This window comes from Xiphophorus couchianus, chromosome 7 (genome assembly GCF_001444195.1).
Source record: "Xiphophorus couchianus chromosome 7, X_couchianus-1.0, whole genome shotgun sequence".
Lineage (NCBI taxonomy): Eukaryota > Metazoa > Chordata > Actinopteri > Cyprinodontiformes > Poeciliidae > Xiphophorus > Xiphophorus couchianus.
The window spans coordinates 19013935-19031611 of NC_040234.1; the positions used below are offsets into that span (position 1 = coordinate 19013935).

The 17677-nt window shown below is 37.1% G+C and overlaps 1 protein-coding gene across 4 annotated transcripts in view; it reads right to left on the minus strand.

The window, feature by feature from the left end:
• Positions 1 to 17677, minus strand: part of LOC114147947 (protein FAM126B) — a 51288-nt gene that overhangs the window by 27962 nt on the left and 5649 nt on the right. For all 4 annotated transcript variants that reach the window (XM_028022769.1, XM_028022768.1, XM_028022770.1 and 1 more), the window contains one exon: positions 3133 to 3217. The gene's annotated coding sequence lies outside the window, so the exon portion shown is untranslated. The remainder of the gene's footprint in view (positions 1 to 3132; positions 3218 to 17677) is intronic.

Sequence of the window (17677 nt, forward strand, 5' to 3'; positions counted from 1 at the left end):
CACTCCTGTTTAATCTCATTTGTTAAAGCTGAGTCTCCATAGTGCAGAAAATGTGCTAAGTTTGAGGGCTCTCTGACGTACACATGCGTCAGTGGACTAAGCGTTTCACACCATACACAGAGACGACACCATCAGGCACACCACATCTGCCTGCCTGGCCAATCTGGGTTCTCTGCGACAAAGCAGCTTCATCAAATATGAATGTGTGAAGAAAAGCGTGGAAAGTCTACCGTTTTATCAGTATGTGTAGGCTGAGAGACGAGACAGGACAGAGGAAAAGATGGTAACAGAAAATACAAAGTAATCATGACAGGGAGCTGCACAGGATCTCAAGTGTGAAGGTTTCCAGTTAAACATGAACACATGACACCCAGAAAACAAACAAGTGGTTTCAGGAACAGTTTGTGAAAGTGCATAAATGACTCAGATAATGTTTGGCCTTGTACCTTTAAAAGACTAGAACATGACGTTCCATTGATGCTCACCCAGTTGACACAAAGTTTATGAGAAAAATAAACTCACAGGAACAAAGTCTGCTTTTTTTCCAAAGACCTTTCCACCATCCACTGAACAAATGGCTTTGAAAAACTTTTACATTGACTATGTGTTTTTAATATTAATTTGATTAAATTTCTTTGAGGATGTGACTAAAACAAAAGGAAATGCTTCAAACTTTCTATCTACACCATGAAATGAAAGTAGCGTGGAACATGTAAATCCCCGAACATTTAATGGTAAAAATTACGACTAAGAGAAAATCGTGTGAAACAGTAAAATTAAAAGTACTGACAGCTTGTATGCAAATGTTGGAATATTATGTCAGTGTTAATTTATTTCAGAAACTCCATTCAAAAAGTGACATCATAGATTATTTAGATAACAGACCCCAAAAAACGTAAAATTTTAAGCTTTTATTTCACTTAATTTTATCAAGTACTATGTGAGCTCAATAGATGGTTGAGTTCGTCAGCCAGCCAAGAACAGCGATACCCTGGTCGTTAAACCTTTACCAATGTGGGCAGGTGCCAGGATCTGCTGCAAAATGAAATCCTCATCTCCATAAAGCTGTCTGCACAGGGAAGAATGAAGTGCTGTAAAATCTCCTGGTAGATGGCTGAGCTGACTCTGTATCTGATAAAACTTCAGCAGCTGACATAGCTCTCTAAATCATCATTAATACACTTTTTCCTTTGAACATATTTTTCCATTATGCTTCTATACAACAGCCTGAACAACCAGCTTCTCTGGGTATAGCCATTTGTGACTTAACCTCCTTGTGGAGTTTGTCAGTGGCTATCAAGTCAGCAGTTTTTCTCTGATAGTGTAAGTCAAACAATTCTCTGAAAAACTGAATCTTGGGGTTTAACTGTAAGACTTAGTCATAATAATCAACAGAAATAAATTGCGGCTCAATATTTGTAAAGAAATTCTAAAATATATTACTTTTAAAATTGATTTGCTGAAATTAACCCTTTGCTGGTACTCCTATTTCTGTAGTCTAAGAAGGCTCACAAAATAAAAAGTGCTCATTCTATATAAATTACATAAAAAATTACTTTAAACTTTTCTTACCTGTTAAGTAGTTAAATTTTTGTAAGTAATTTTCTTTCCGACACAATCTATGTGCATTAGTTATACATACTGGTTCAGCATCTGCCAGAGGAGACTTTGGCCTTTGTTCCTAAATGAACAGTGAGTGGACTAATGCAAATTTAAATCCACATCCAAAAGCAAATATTAAACATGCCCTAAAGGACTTCTTAGACATGTAGGTCTGTCCCATTAGTATTTACAGTAGAGGTTAAACCTTAAATCAAACATAATAAATTATGCAAAACTCAACATGGTGCAAATAAGAAAGAAAGTGATACAAAAGAAGCTCAGAGGAGTTGGTGGGCTGTAAAAGCATAAACATTACAATAATATCAACGAGTGGAATCTTTCTTGTGTGAGTACAGCTCCTAAATGTGGAGTCTGCGAACTGAAAGCCTCCATTTAGTCAGAGTGTTCAAGTCTTCATGAAAGGCTGACTCATTCATTTCCTCTGGTCTGTCAAGCCCTCAGAAAAGCACGGAGATGAAATTTGCCAACGGCAGCGCAGGCTTATCAGTCACCATGAGAACAGCAGTCAAGTGACTCCACGGCAGCGGCAACTGTTCATTTTGTTCAAACAATTTAGATTAAATCGCTCTCAGACGCAGAACGCAGTAATTAAGTCAGGTATATTGAGGTCTCTCCGGAAGCCACTTTCCATTTAATATTTTCTTTAGTGCAAAAGAAACAATTTTGTGCTTCTACATTTTCACTTGCATTGAAATAATTATTGATTCAAACTGAAGATAATAGTTTGTTTCAGTTTTACTGCTACTATTTTACTTCACATTATCTTTCAGTAAACAGATGCATTTCGAGAAATGAGAATATCTTCAAAAAGATATTTTATATCATTAACTAAATTCTAAAATGAAATTCAAATATTACACAGATTTATTAGTAATATGTCAAGTGTTTACTTATCCAACTGTCAATTCCTCTTTCCTTACCCTGGAGTCATACCTCTTGATTTCTGGTCTAGCCCAGGACTCCCACTTGGGGAAAGTCTGCATTAATTGGGGACAGTTGTCTTTTAGTTGGTTGGACATGTCCTGTAGTCTGGAATCCCCTTAGCATATCTCAGCAGATGTTATATGTGTTATATATGTTACATATGTGTGATGCCCAAATGTAGTTGTGAAAGGAAAATCTGCAGAAACAAGTCTGAAGCTATAAACACAACTACAGGGTACACCTTGTGAAGCTCCTCCAAATTCTTAATATCATAATCCTCTTGATAGTCTTCACCTTGTTCTCAAGTCTGTTGGCTGTGAGGCTTTTTCTACCACATTTTTTCTTTCCACTCCACTTTCTGCTATTTTGTTTGCATACAGAACTGTGTGGACAGTTAACTTCTTTAGCAATGCCCTTTGGGGCTCATCTTCCTCACAATAACTGCATCCTGAAAATGTTGACATTTTCCATGTATAATTTAAAACTTATTAGGAATGCTGAAAAAGCTGAAAAATAAAGATAGGAGTGCTAGAAAGGAATGTAATCGACATAATATAAATGTGTTAAAGACTTCAGTGTGCCTACCTGAGCGCCCAGGAAATCAAATCTCCGCAGGGAGATGTAACTGGTTCTCCACAGTGGCACACATCTGTCACTCTCTCAGGGTCACCTGCAACAGGGAGATGGATAAAAACAAACCCTTAATGAGATTGGAGGAAAACGGTCACCTGTAAGCACCAAGAAAGTAACACGAATAACAAGATTTATTTAACACCAGAAAATTAAGATTATTTAAATTATTTATACACAACGACAACCAAACAGGCATCTAAATAGTTGCACAGATGAGGAAGTCGTGTTTGTGGGCTAGTTCTCCCAATTTTAGACTCCAACTGCTTTAGCTATCTTTTTTGTATCTCTGAAATCCAGCAGTCACAAAGTTGAGCAGCATTACCTTTTAGGTCAAAATCTAATATAATAATCTGTTTTTAGAAATAGACTACTAGAGAAAGAGCAGACTGCAGTTCAGAGAAGGGATGAGCAACTGCATACAGTCAGACATATTAAAACAGAAATTGTGCTAAAATAAACCGTACCCATTATCAAAAAGTCTTCAGTAGTAAAACAGCTACACTCTAATGCAGCTGTACTGAAAAGCAGCACACAATTGTACTGAATCAAGTTTTGAAACAAAAAGGCAGCATTTACTGACGACCCAAAAGAGGACAAATTTCTATCATGGAAATTTGTCAGCCTCATAGTTAAAGGTATATTTTTAAAACTTTAACACATACTGCAGATTAGTGGAATGAAACAAATGTTTCTCAACATAAACCACTAATCATGAAGCTTTAGCAGCTAAAATACACTGTATTGTAAACAAAAAGGTAAAGGTTTCAGAATAAACTTATGTGCAACCATAAAAATTTTAATTGAAATGAAAAATTAAAACGCCGAAGGACATTTTTATGATAAAATGAATACACCAGGGTAAGGATCTTGTGTTGATCATGGCAACTGCGAGAAAGACAAGAGGATACTAAATGCTGCATTTTTCAAGAGACCTGGGCCAACAAATATCCTTTGTTGACATGAAAAGCATAAAACATGTGTTTAGTTTGCGGGAAGTGGCTGACAATGATGAATACAGCCAATCTGGAGCAGCACCAATTTTAGACTTAAAATACTTCATTCGTCTCTTGTACATCTCCTAAATCCTGAAGTCACAAAGTCCAGCAGCATTGGATCAGATGTAAATCTAACAATTTAAAAGCATCACTGAAGTAACAAGTAAAACTGGAGGAGCTGATGTGGTCTGATAAAAGTTATTATGCTTTATAAGCGTTTGGAAGTTAAACAATCAGAGTTCATAAGACCACAGATCAGAGGAGACAACATGCTTAGTGAGTTAATTAATAGCTCCTAAGTTGAACCCTTATAAAGAGGAAGAGTTTATGAAGGAATACATAAATGTCGCAGCAGAGCTGCTACATGCTGAACTTATCCATGTGTTTGAACCATTTTATAATGTGAAAAATAAACAAAGAGTAACCCAACATGATTGTAAACCCATTTAATGTGGAACCAACTAATGTGTCGGACAACCTTCAATTAGAAACCGTTGAGCTTCAAAGTGAAAAAACATCATGTCCCTTTTGTTGGACAATTTTCCAGCCAGAGGAGGCTTCCCGTCAGATTTGTATCTCTGTTTGGGACAACACGCCACGGTGAGCAATAGTTTTCTCAACTGAGGACAGTATCAACAGCAAAAAGTCAGACGCCTGGTGAAGGAGTAGCAGTTCCAACTTTTTGAGTCAGAACATGTTAAAAAAAGGAGAAAGCAATCTATAAACTGAAACTTACAAATATTTGAAAAAACAAAATGTGCAAAACAGATGATTGTGGTTTCATTCATAAATAACTGTTGCACCATAGCGGTTAACAGAGTGAGTGTGACCCTTCTAAAAATTTAAATAGCCAGAGAGAGACAATAGGGTTTCAGCCGCTACTGAAATGGCTTCCTATCCTTATGCACAAAATTACTGACGATAAAATGGTTTTGTTTCCTATGCAGAAGTCTTTCTCAGAGTAAGCTCAGTTTTTCCTCCAGGAAATACTGTTTTGGAAGTTATTTTGTGTCACAGCAGAGGGAGTCAATTTTCAAGTTCCTCATAGTTGCATAGCAACCGTCAGCTGACCACCTTGTGTCCTGGCTGGCTGGAAAGGAATCTTTGGGATCCACACCCACATGATGTACAGTACTGGAAAGATTCAAAATCAAGGCTTCGCAGAGACACAAGACATAAGACGTGCATGATTTTTAAAAAAAAAAAAGACACTTGCAAACTGTTGCTTTGTTGAGCAGTATTTCAGCAGTAAAGCATTTTGAACATAGCTATGTGTTTATCTGACCAAATTTGACACCGGCAATCTATCAAAACATGAAGGACGCGCCCAGCTGGAGATAAATGTGTTTGAAATGATGTGTGGATCCTCGCTCCCTACTGAAGGTTGTCAAGTATGTGTTTATTTTCTTCTGTCAGATTCATTTATCGCTGTATGACTCATCAAAGCAGAGAGTAACAGTGGCTTCAGGCTGAGTAAAAACACTGGAAAAAGGGACAAACTCTAAATACAAGACAAAACAGGGTCTGGAACTGAAAAAGCAAACGTACTGGATAGCAGTCATGAGGGTTGCCAATAAACACACACATTATTATATATATATACTGTATATATACTGTATATATACAGTTTTTTTTTCTTTTTTTTTTAATTATTATTATTTTTTTAAATTTTATTATATATATACTAAATCTAGACATTCTGGGTCTGGAGACTATAATTGCCACCACAGATGAAGGTAGAGGCTCTGAAGAAATGAAGGCAGGTGGTCCATAAAGCTGCATAAATCAAAAATATTCCACTGTCTTAATCTCTCTAGCTCAACACAAGGAAAGCACATAATGATGTGGGAGTTTTTGTAATGAATCTCAATGACATAAACAGTATCCATTTAATGGAACCTTTAATGTCAGTGCATAAATCACCTCACCATAATCCACTACAGACATAAATGTAGGAACAACACACCTCTTTTGTCCTTGTAAGGATAACAGGAATCAATTTGAAAACAGGAAAACTCAGAATATGAAAGGTAAATCAAAGTGAATCATTAAGAAAAAAGCCCAAGTATTTGTACAGAGACACACAATAAATCATTAAATCCTCTGAAGTGCTGACTGACGACAGATTAAGTGACTTGAGTTACTTTCGCACCTGCACAGTTCAGGAGACTGAACTGTGTTCAGGAGAGAAATTTAAACATAACCAGATGAAGTTGTGTAAGTTCACACTCCACTTTTAAAAGCGAACCAAACCACTGTGATGATTTTCTTACAAGGAGGCCTTAAAGCTCCTAGTAAGAATTCAATTTTAGCTTTCCACAATGTTCTATCTGCATTTACAGATAAGGCATTTGTGAAAAGGTCTGGGTCCTACAATTCCTTGCAAATGTATCATTATTGAAATATCACTGCATGTAAAATGCTAACCACAAAGAACTGCCTAATGCATTTAGTGCTTACTAATTATTTAAGCACTATGCATTGAGAACCATTGAGGTAACCATGACTGTTTCATCAGCTTAAAAAAGTACATTTACAGTGCTGATATTAGTTTTTTCATGACTGACAGAAAATAAAAAGTATGATTTTAAGACCAGTCCCTGAGGGACACCATTAGTTAAACTAAGCCAATAGAAAGTAAAACCATCTGAACTGGTTTTAGGAAAAACAAATACTTAACTCCTTAAGATAACTTTTGCATTATGTGAACTACCACAATGTAAATAAACTGAATTTAATTTCAATTGTAATCAGAAGAATCGCTTTTTGTGCCATCTATTGTCAAGACAAGGAAAAATACTGGGCAATGTTGCTTATCATCAAACATTTAGTGATGTAATTTGTTTTTTTAAGGTAATGTAATTGTTTGATGTAATCGTTTTGCAATTCTTTTACTGAAACTAAACTGAACTGAGATGATATATTATTAGAAGACAATCTTTTAAAATAGAAAATGATGGGAGTTTCTAGAATTCTGACTAAAAGCAGATGTAGTAGTTTTATTAGTAGGTGATTTGGAAATAGGTTTGCTTCATTTTAGATAGAGTCCTCAGATTATTAGCAAATAAAACCAGTACAGGCAAGAGATGTGGAAATTATGTATGTTTTCACCGCTACCTCATTACTTAGCCAAACAGTCATTATAAAACTAGTTAGAATAAAACAAACTCCACTAAACACTACAGGTAGAAACAAAAAACATTATGCTAATTCTGACCTTCCATCTGGATACAACCAATCCAAATTAGCTGGAACTTACTTGGGAATGGCAGCTCACTCCTCCTCACTCTGCAACTGTCTCATCTCAGTATCTACGTGTCACCAGAACCCGGCAGCTAGCCATCACTGTTTGCTAAATATGTCCAGCGGCTAATGAGGCTCGGTGAATGACAATAAGCAAACTTTCCTCAGAGGGCTGCTCTTCCTCTACGCAGGACCTGCTTATTGTCCTGTGACGGATTTCACAAGGGAATAGAAGAGTGCCAGCCCATCCTGTTTACGGCGCTTCAAATCCCAGATCACAATTACTCGGCTCAGCACACCATTGACTGAGTGTGCAAGCTTAAAAGCAAAGCTATAAAGTTCAATTTGTGTACTTGGTTTGAGAATAGATTAAATCAGTTAAGAATGTGGCCCATTGTGATTCATTCAAGCCATAGAAAACCCATGTCTGTACTCAACTTTTATAAATGAAAGCCTCATTCAAACACTTTCAAAGACTTCTTATTGTATCAGCGGTGTTTTACACCAAATCCACCAGGAATGTGTTTGTTCAGCTTAAGCTTAGTCCCATATCACCAAAGATCAAATTTTTTAATAGTTTCAGTTAACATCAGCAAACCTTACAAATATACATTTTTAATACCGACTCAGAAAATACTTCTTTTTGTGGCACACGGAAATCTAAAAGGTCTTCTGGAAATCTGGTAGCCTTCTAAAAGTTCATGGAGAAAATATAAGATTGGGTCCTCATCCAACCTGGCGGCCCGTAACCAAGCAAAATGAGCTTCATGTTTAGAAATGCATAACTTATTGTATATATAGCAACACAAGAGGGTGTTTGTAGCGCAGTAATTGTTGGCTGTGACATGAGTTCACACTTTGCGTGCCAGTGTAATATTTAACTAATTGGGTTGCATCTCACAGCAGTAGATACAAACACTTAGGCACTTTACAGTGCCCAAGATGCTGAAAGTCACAGAGAGGTTTCAAAGCACATGAGTAACAGAGCAGCCCTATCACAACCGATCTGGTTATCTCAAGATTTCTAATATTCTGGAGTCCTATCTGTTTCATGTTGTATTTACAGTATATCCCAGTGAATTATCTTTCATGTTACCTTAGAGTTTCATTGGCACTTGGGTGATCTTACAAAAGTAAACTAGAAATTACAGTTCATGTAAAAATATTTCACTAAAATTAATTAATGGTAGAGGTGACAATAAGTAAGCACATTAGGATGTTTTTTCCCCTCGCTAAACAATAATACAGTTAAAGGTTGAATTTATCTCAATGTTTGAGTGAGACTGACAGCAGAAAAAAACAAAACAAAAAAAAAGAATTTTTTTTTACTAATATTAATCTTAACTGGAGGAGCCAGTAGTGTGGCGAGAACTTTGTGTTAGCATATTTCACAACAAAATCTCACATCACAAATGGAGAAAAAGAAAGAAAAAAAGAGGTACATTTTGGTAGGTAGTTCAATAAGCTCTTCAAAATGATTCACTCTTGAACCTTACTCACTCCACAACTCAACAGGTAATGCATTTTCCAGACAAAGAATGGGGATAATAGAGTCCTAATGCAATCAATCAAATCTAGCCAAATTCAAAACAAAAGCAAAACATGTTGTGTGCAGGCTGCCTTCTTTAGGTGTGCCAAATTTCCACACACACCCACACAGTCTCCTCTCCTCTGCTGACCACCTGCACACACAATACAAACAGTGTACATGACAGCTGCAGCATGGCGACAAAACTCCAAAATTTTCATACAACAAATAAATAAAGCAAATGACTAAAACCATTCTAGTTCTCTATGTTTGGGTGTACTGCTAGTGGGGACAATGCCCTTCATTCATTAGAGATTAATCATATCCGTGTCTAATGGACTCATTAAGCCAGTGTAAACATACACAAGGTTAGAGACCAGCAAAGTATTTTCAGTTTTTACCTCTACCTCGACCCCACAGAGCTGGGTCGATGAGGTAATCCTGAGCTACAGTCTAAACAGACTTTATCTGAGCCACACAAAGATAAACCAATCAACTCTCAATCTGGGTTTGTATCAGTTCTCAGGTCTATGGTGTGTCCATGGCTGCATATTTTCCCAGTCAGTGTTGGCAGCGCTGTTGTTGCCGTTAAATGATTCACTTCAGAGCAGCAAGAAACAACTGAGATTTTGCAATAAACATGGACTGTGCAAATCAGGATTTCTGAAAATCTAATTTATTTGTGTGACTAAATCAAAAGTGAGTGCAGTTCAACAGGATATGAATTACAACACATGTGCATTAGTGCAGAAAAAACGTAAAACATTACAATGACAGATCCAAATGTGCTAGCACCATTAGAGGGAAACCTGTCATTGCGGTGCAACGGAAACATGCAAAAAAAAAAAAGTAATGAAAAAAATAACTGACACAGACGTCCAAACAGGCTGAGGCCACACCTGCAGTTTCTTTCATCGTTACCACAGCTAAAACTGTTTTTGCTACTAATGTATTTTGAAACTTCATGTGAACCAGCAGCTGCAATCAAAACTGTTTACATATTTCTTTTTCTACTAGATAAAACCTTCACAAATAGGATTGTGAAATGTTGATACAGAAAAACATGTGTCTGTCTATCCTGCCTTCAAAATAGTCAGTAGCTCACACTGTAGTTTTTTTTTTATTCTACAACTCATTTCATACTAAATTAATGATATTAATTTAGTATGAAATTTCTATTTAGAGTTATTTTAAAAGGCAAAGTGCTTACTTTCCTGGGTAGTAGATGAATAAAACTAGTAAAGCAGAACATATTTTGCTGCAGAATGTAATTAGCGTTATATAAGAATAGACATGTAAGGACAAGGTTTTGAATGGATTATGCATGTGGGTTTGAATCAGCATTCCTCACCATCTTCTTGTCTTGGCCTGAATGAGCCCAGCCAGGTTAGTGACAGAGTCTGGGATTTTTCAAGGTCAGCTTAGCTCAGTCTGCAATAAATTATTAAACCCATGCAAGCTCTGTAGCTCCACTCTTTAACACCAGCTTTTTAGCCAAAATTCTTCATTCCTTATTTTATTCTAATACAGGTGAGATCAAAGAGTTAAAAACCAATCTGTAAAGTGGCAAATCAAAAAGAAAAGGTTGTCCTCTTTACTCTGATCCCCCTCAATGAAATCTTACCTCTCCTTATTAGTGGTAATTTAATCTCAAACAGCATCATTAAGACCAAAGAATACACAAAACCTAAACGTAATTGAGGACATGGAGCAAAATTCGGAAGTTAGTGGTCAAAATGTCCACATTAGAGAGGATACTATGGCTAGATGGCACCACCATTTTACTTTTTGGTCTGGATGCACATGCTGTGGCATTCTGCACACCATAAACCAACGTGGTAGCAATATCATGCTGTGGAGTAGCTGCTCAGAGCTTATAGAGCTGAAAAAACACCAATCTGTGAAGAATATCCCCAAAAGAAATGGATATTCACCTTCCAGCAGGACGATCTTAAACAAACAGTCCGAGCTACAGAAAATGGTTTTAATCATGCATAAAAATAAAAAAAACTCACATAAATTCCAAATCTCCATCAAAGTAGTTGATGCAGATTTTATGGTAATTCTGTGGTAAGCAAAAAAGAAAACGAACAACGAAGCATGTGAGCAAATCTGGTACAGACAGCACAAAAAACAAGTGAAGCAAAAGTTGAAGTGAAAGGTTGTTCTACAAATATTGACACAGGAGAACTGAATAAAAGTGCAAGAAATACTAATTATGAGATATAAACATTTTTTAAAAACAGTTTGAAATCCAGGTATCATGGACTTCTTTGTGTTGGTCTAACACCTAAAATGCGAACAAAATACATTAAAGTTTGCGGTCGTCAAGTTAAAAAGGGTATACGTTATTTTGCTCAACTATTTCGAAAAGCATTTCAAGTTATGACAGTATGAATGCCTTGCCTACATATTATTATATTGGGAACAGTTTGTTTGTGTCGGTTTGTTTTTGTTCCTGAGATTCTGTTGTCGGATAATGACACCACTACACAGGGCACATTGATTAACTGTCGTTCTTGACGCCTATTTTCAGCCCCAACACACTGTGTCTTTCAGGTCAGGCTATTTTTGCACTAATATTTTTGTAGCACTGCAGCTAAAAGATTCGTCTTTGCATATAAATTTGCAGCAGAGCTAACCTGCGAGAGTAAATCTAGACCAAAACAAAGTATGGAATCATCTTATTTCCTTTGTTGCATCTCTAAAGTCAAAGGAGAATTTGGTGCTCCCTGTCATACACACATCTACACATCAGCCAGACACCGTTCCTAGGCAGAGGGATTAACTCTAATACCCGACTACAGTGACTCAGTCTGGTGTAATCGGCTGTGCTTCTCTCAATAGTAACAACCAGCCACTCACCTGCAGCGTAGGCGTCCCTGCACTGAAATAGCACAGGGTGTATTAATAGCAAAAAAAAAAAAAAAAGAAAGAAAAGCACTGGAAAATAATACAAGAATCAAGACTTCCGACAGGAACAAAGATGACAAATGGCTAGAAAGACAGAAGGGCAGACAGGTAGTCATACGCCTCTGTGAAATTCTAACTGAGTTAAAAGACTTTGGGAGTAAAGGTCAACAACTGACAGGCCACTGTGACTGAAGTCAATATGTCCCTGAGCAAATCAATACGCCTATCCAAAGGACACAATGACAAAGACATGGGACAATGACAAAGACATGGGAAGCTACTTCTCTGCAAACATACATGTCAGACTCGTAACAGGGTTATAATCTTTTATAAGGATGATTATGTGGGTAGATCCAGAGAATGAACTTGGCTGCTGTGCCTCCTTCATCCCGTCCTCCTCCCTCATAGGCCAGGCTCTGGGAACTGAGGCGTACGCACATCCAGAGCTAAAATTAGCTCTGCTGCAGCTGGAGGGCCAGAAGTGTTGGGATGGGCTGTGTTGCAGTCAAACACACATACACACACACGCAGTTCCACCAATTAGACTGGGCCAGAAACAGCACAGGTGACTGCTAACAACATCCTGTTTCCCTGCCTCCACCGCCCCACAAACTGGGGCATACAAATGCTTCTGATGCAAATGATGTGTGGATACACACCTGGCTACCGGATGCTGGGCCTAGCAAAGGTATTCATAACCCTTGAACTTACTTTAATGGGATTTCATGTAACAAATGCAAAGTAGTGCACAATTGTGAAGTGGAAGGAAAAATCACATAATTTTCACATTTTTTTATAAATGAAAAGAAAACACTATAGGGTCGTGGAAAACCACAGTGAGCACCACAATGAACACACCGTCCTGGTCCTGAATGGTGGTGGTAGTATAATGCTGTGGGGATTTTTTTTTTTTTTAACTAGCACTCACAAAGAAGCTTTCACAGCTGATAGGAGGATTTATGGAAGTAGAGAATCTACTAAAGAAAGGATTAATGAGTTCAGTCCTTCTGAACTATAGTGGACCCCTAGTGGTAATCACAGACATTGGGTTACCAATGTCTGTGATTACCACTAGGGGTCCACTATTGTCTAGTGGTAATCCTCCCCCCACAAATAGCTAATATATATCTGCAAATACTTCAGACCCCCTCTAAAAATGCTTATAACAGACTGTTTATTAGTTCAAACATATAATAATATGCATTAATACCCACGGGGACCAAATGGGTGTATTTTCCACAAATAATTTGGAGGCAAGTTCCAAAGAAAAATCCACCGTTACTGCAAATACTGAATTGCAAAATGGGTGACGGTCCACTCTATTCATCCATCATCCCTTTACCGACACCTGAATTCAATGTCTGAATTCCTTCATCTGCATGTCCTGCAGCTCCACAGAGGCCTGGTACTGAGCCATTCCCTCTCAGGGAGGACCCACAGTGAAATGATTTGAATCTGGATGTTGTGTTACTAACAATGCATTTTGCAGCTAATAAATACAGTATTTGCATTCAGAGGCTGAACATTAACCACCAAAATACTGAAAAAGGTAAATGTGGATGTTTTATGTTTTTAAATATAATCTGCCAAACTCTGGATTAAACAAATTAACTGAGTCTTTAATTTCAGGGATTTATTTATGATAGACTTGATAGAAATCGTAATACCAGCCACATGACCGCTAATCCCACAGTGTTTAGCCCTGCTGCTGACTAAGCGTGCATGACGTCTCATACTTCAGAAAAAAAGGGGGTCGGGGGGATGTGGAAAGAACAGCTACATAAGCTGCTCAGCATGTCTAACAATGGGCCACCTTGAGGTTTTGTGGCATGCAGAGACATTTAACACAGGCCAGGGGACAAACAAGAGAGGGGTACCTGGAACACCAAGGATGCTGTGAGGTCTCCAATCCACCCAGAGGACATTAAGCTCCTTTTACTGAATATATGCATTAGAAAAATTAAACTAACTAAGGTTATATGGAAAAGAACAACAGAGTGGGCTACAGTTGGCTCCAGTCATAGTGCTGGAATGAGGCAAAGAAATTACATTAGCAGGACAATGACAGAGTTCTGCAAGCAACCTTAGCCAAGAAAATGTGCATTAACCACTGAGGTTTGGCCAGACAGTTTATTCCTAATGAAATACCCAATCACTGCAGGCACTGAACCGCCAGACATCTAAAAATTATGGAATTATATAAATTACCTTTAAGGTCCCGAGTTTTTCTTGTATATTTGACAGACTAGGTTGCAAACTCTTGCATGCATCGCTCCACTAAACAACTCCACTTTCCTTCCCCTTTTTTGCCATCATATCACAAAAAAATATAGCTGGCAAAAACTCAAAGGCTTTCTGGAATCAACCCGGCTTTGGCATCGGCTCAACTTCAAAAGGAGAGCCAGTCGTGACCGGCAAACGGAGCAGGAAAACAGAAAGCAGACCAAAAGGAAGCAAAGACTCTGAGGATGAATGTTCCTATAGGCGCCTGTCTGGACTTAGCATTCTATCTTAAGGATACATATAGCACATACAGTATGTTTCCCTCCACATACACAATGTCAGATATGGGGAGGAGATGTTGGCATGATCTTCCAGTTTTATCACTTAACATGCATTAAAGTCACCAGTAAAGTGTTCAGTTTTCCCTTCACACAAGAACAACAAATTGAGAAATGCTTTGGTGAAAGTACCACCTGCAACTTTTCAATGGGAAGTAGAATTAGAGCTAAAACAGTTTTTTTCTACAAGCAGAAAAATTGTTTATCAAACTTGGCCAAGAGCAGAGAGAGTTTTTCTATGACTTAGGAGTGAATCATTTGCTCATTTTACACAATGATCAGGTTACATTAGGTTATGTTTTATCTGTTAGCAAATTATTCATACATGGCAAAACAATTACATAAAGAGATTAATGTAAGATAAAAACAGAAGGAAATGAAAAACTAATTGGAAAGGACAAGAGAAATGTGCAGGTAGCAGCAGTGAAGTGTATTTGAAGGCCTGAGGAGATGATATTATGGAAATAATTATGACAAAGAGATCCAACTAAAGGTAGACAAACACTCTCAGAAGTATAGTGTGACAAATAAAAACAATTTAAGAAACTAAATAACCCCATAAAGAGACAATACATTAAAAATATTTTTAAAATTAAATGCACACACACACAATACAAGATATAGATTTAATTCAAACATATTTAGAATTTCATTGAATCCATTGTGGACTAATACTATGAAATTCCAAAATGGAGCATATGGCTAAATCAAACAGATTAAGATTATGTTTCAGGACCCAATAAAATTTACCTTCTAGACATCAAGGCCTGGGTAATTATACATTTTTGGAACTTCTATAAAAGCTAACCAGCAGTCATTTTATTCAGGCCTAATAGTATCTCACAAAACCTGCTTATTAATTTTGGTTGTCTCAAATAATTCATCCATCAGCATGCAATAAATCTGTGAATAATTATGATCCTGGAATTTACACCTCATAAACAAATCAGCTCCATTTTGGAAAAAAAACTTTCTTGCAGCTAAGGCAAATAGAAAAACCCAAGCCAGGTTTTTTCAAGGCTTGACTTGGAGAGAATAAACACCTTTATCTTATCTCGTCTTGACTACTGCAATGCACTTAATGCTAGTGTCAGTCAAGTATCCCTTTCATGTCTTCAGCTTGTTCAAAGTGTTGTTGCCCATCGTAACTGGTACACAGGCATAAATACATCTCTCCAATCTTCTCTTCCCTTCTTTGGTTCCCTCTGCATCATGGAATAACTTTCAAATCCAAATGTTGGCTTATAAATACCCTAGTAGTCAATGAGGAGATAGAGCTTTTTCTATTGTACCTCCCGAATTTTGGAATATGTTGCCTTTAAATATTAGACAACTTTCCGTAATGTTTTTGTTTTTTCATATACAGCTATGAAGTATCTGAACAAGTGTACATCAAGAACACAGCTTCCCCTCTCCTAATAAAAGTATTGTTAATTCAGAAATCATATATACTGTCAAGGTATCACCTCAGGACAAGAAACATCACAACACTTTGCTAAAAAAAACTTGTTTAAATATTAAACATTTGTGAGAGCAAGCGTTTCATATGTAGTTTGAATGATTGAGCTGAAACTGTGTGTGTGAGGGAGGACATGAATAGTGGAAAATGCCTCTCCGACAATTTACACTGTTGTCCCTCAGCTGATTCCATGACGCCACTTTGCTTTTAGCGTGCTTTAATCAATGGACTGCTGAGATTCCTCTGCTTGGTCTGAGTTTATCACCAAAGGGGAATAGCGACTGGTTTCAGAAGAAATACTTTCTTTACTATAAGTATCTGATTTGTGTATAAGAGAACACAAAAAACAACAAATTAGAGTTTAAATGTTTGGGCTCCATATATGTTCACGTTGGTCAATGATTCCAAAGTTTGAAAAAAGTCCAACCAAAGGGGGGAAAAAAATATTTCACACAAAAGCAGTCACAAGAAATGCTTGGTAAAGGCATTATTTAGATTAATTCTTTAGCCATCAGCATGTTCAACAAAGATCTTTATACTTTACATTTATTATCAATAATTTATCGAAGGGCTTAACACGTGACGGAAATACCTGTTGAGAGTCATCTATTCACTGAGGACAGACAGAGAAGTGGATTAAACTTTAACCACTTGATCCAACAACACAGAACTGCATGAATAATGGAGAGATGCAAACGCAGCACTGACCAAAAGGAACCAAGGCAGGTGAGAAGCCTGTAGCACAATCAAGCACTTGTCCTTCACACCAGAACAATAACAAAGATATTACTTTGATACCAAAGGAACATGGAATGTGACCCAGGAACCCAGATTGTTACCCTGCTTCTTACCTAACCCTTACTGCCATTTTATATCCTCAAGGAAAAAGATTTTGCACCCACATACTTAAACTTTGTATATTTGTTTATTTAAGCATTTCCATTTGTCTCTACCTTACTAATCTGTCTTCCTATAGCAATTTAATTGTATTGGCAAGAAGGTAGAAGTTCCCCTTGACCAACAACCTTGTGTCCACTACATTTTAAAGCCAAACTAAAAGTTGCTTATTCAATCATTTTTACTGCATTAAATTCAGAAAACAGTCCCAACACTCATAAACATGTCTTCCTAAACCATTGTTGATTGTATCTTATGAAATATAATTTAAACATGCTTTTAGAGTTCTTTCATTTTAAAAAAAAAAGTGTATTCACAAACCTTCCTCCATTTTTATGTGGGGGTCAACAATCCTGGACGTTTCTGTCTGTTGATAAAACTTGAATATTATGTTACATTTTCTGCAAAAATGGAAAAAATCCATGTTTCTGGGGCTGAACTGTCATTTGGACTCTAGGATGTTCAATGCATGACTGACTAGACAGGTGGATTCTTGTGGAGTAAACTTTGTTCACGCATGTTGAAATTTTGAAAAAAAAAAAAAATCATTTTTAGTGTTTTGTGTTCAATCTAAGGTTAGCCTAAGTGTTAAAAAAAACTTTAAAAGCAGCCCTGAGTGGTCATCTCCATCATGTAACTGGACCTATCCTCAAAAACCACCTTCTTTCTTACTTCAAAGTAAAATTAAAAAAGTTAAATTGAACATTGTGTGAGTACCTGACTTTAGTTTGTCTAGCACACCAAAGACAAACTAAAGAACATGAAGGTTAAACAGTAACTTATAGTGGAAGTCCTTGCTGCAGGAGACAACACACATCCTGCTGTTCTTCCTCCTGTGAACTGCTGTTCGGCTCACAAAGCAGCATGTATATCTGAAACAGCCAACACACACTTCATATCT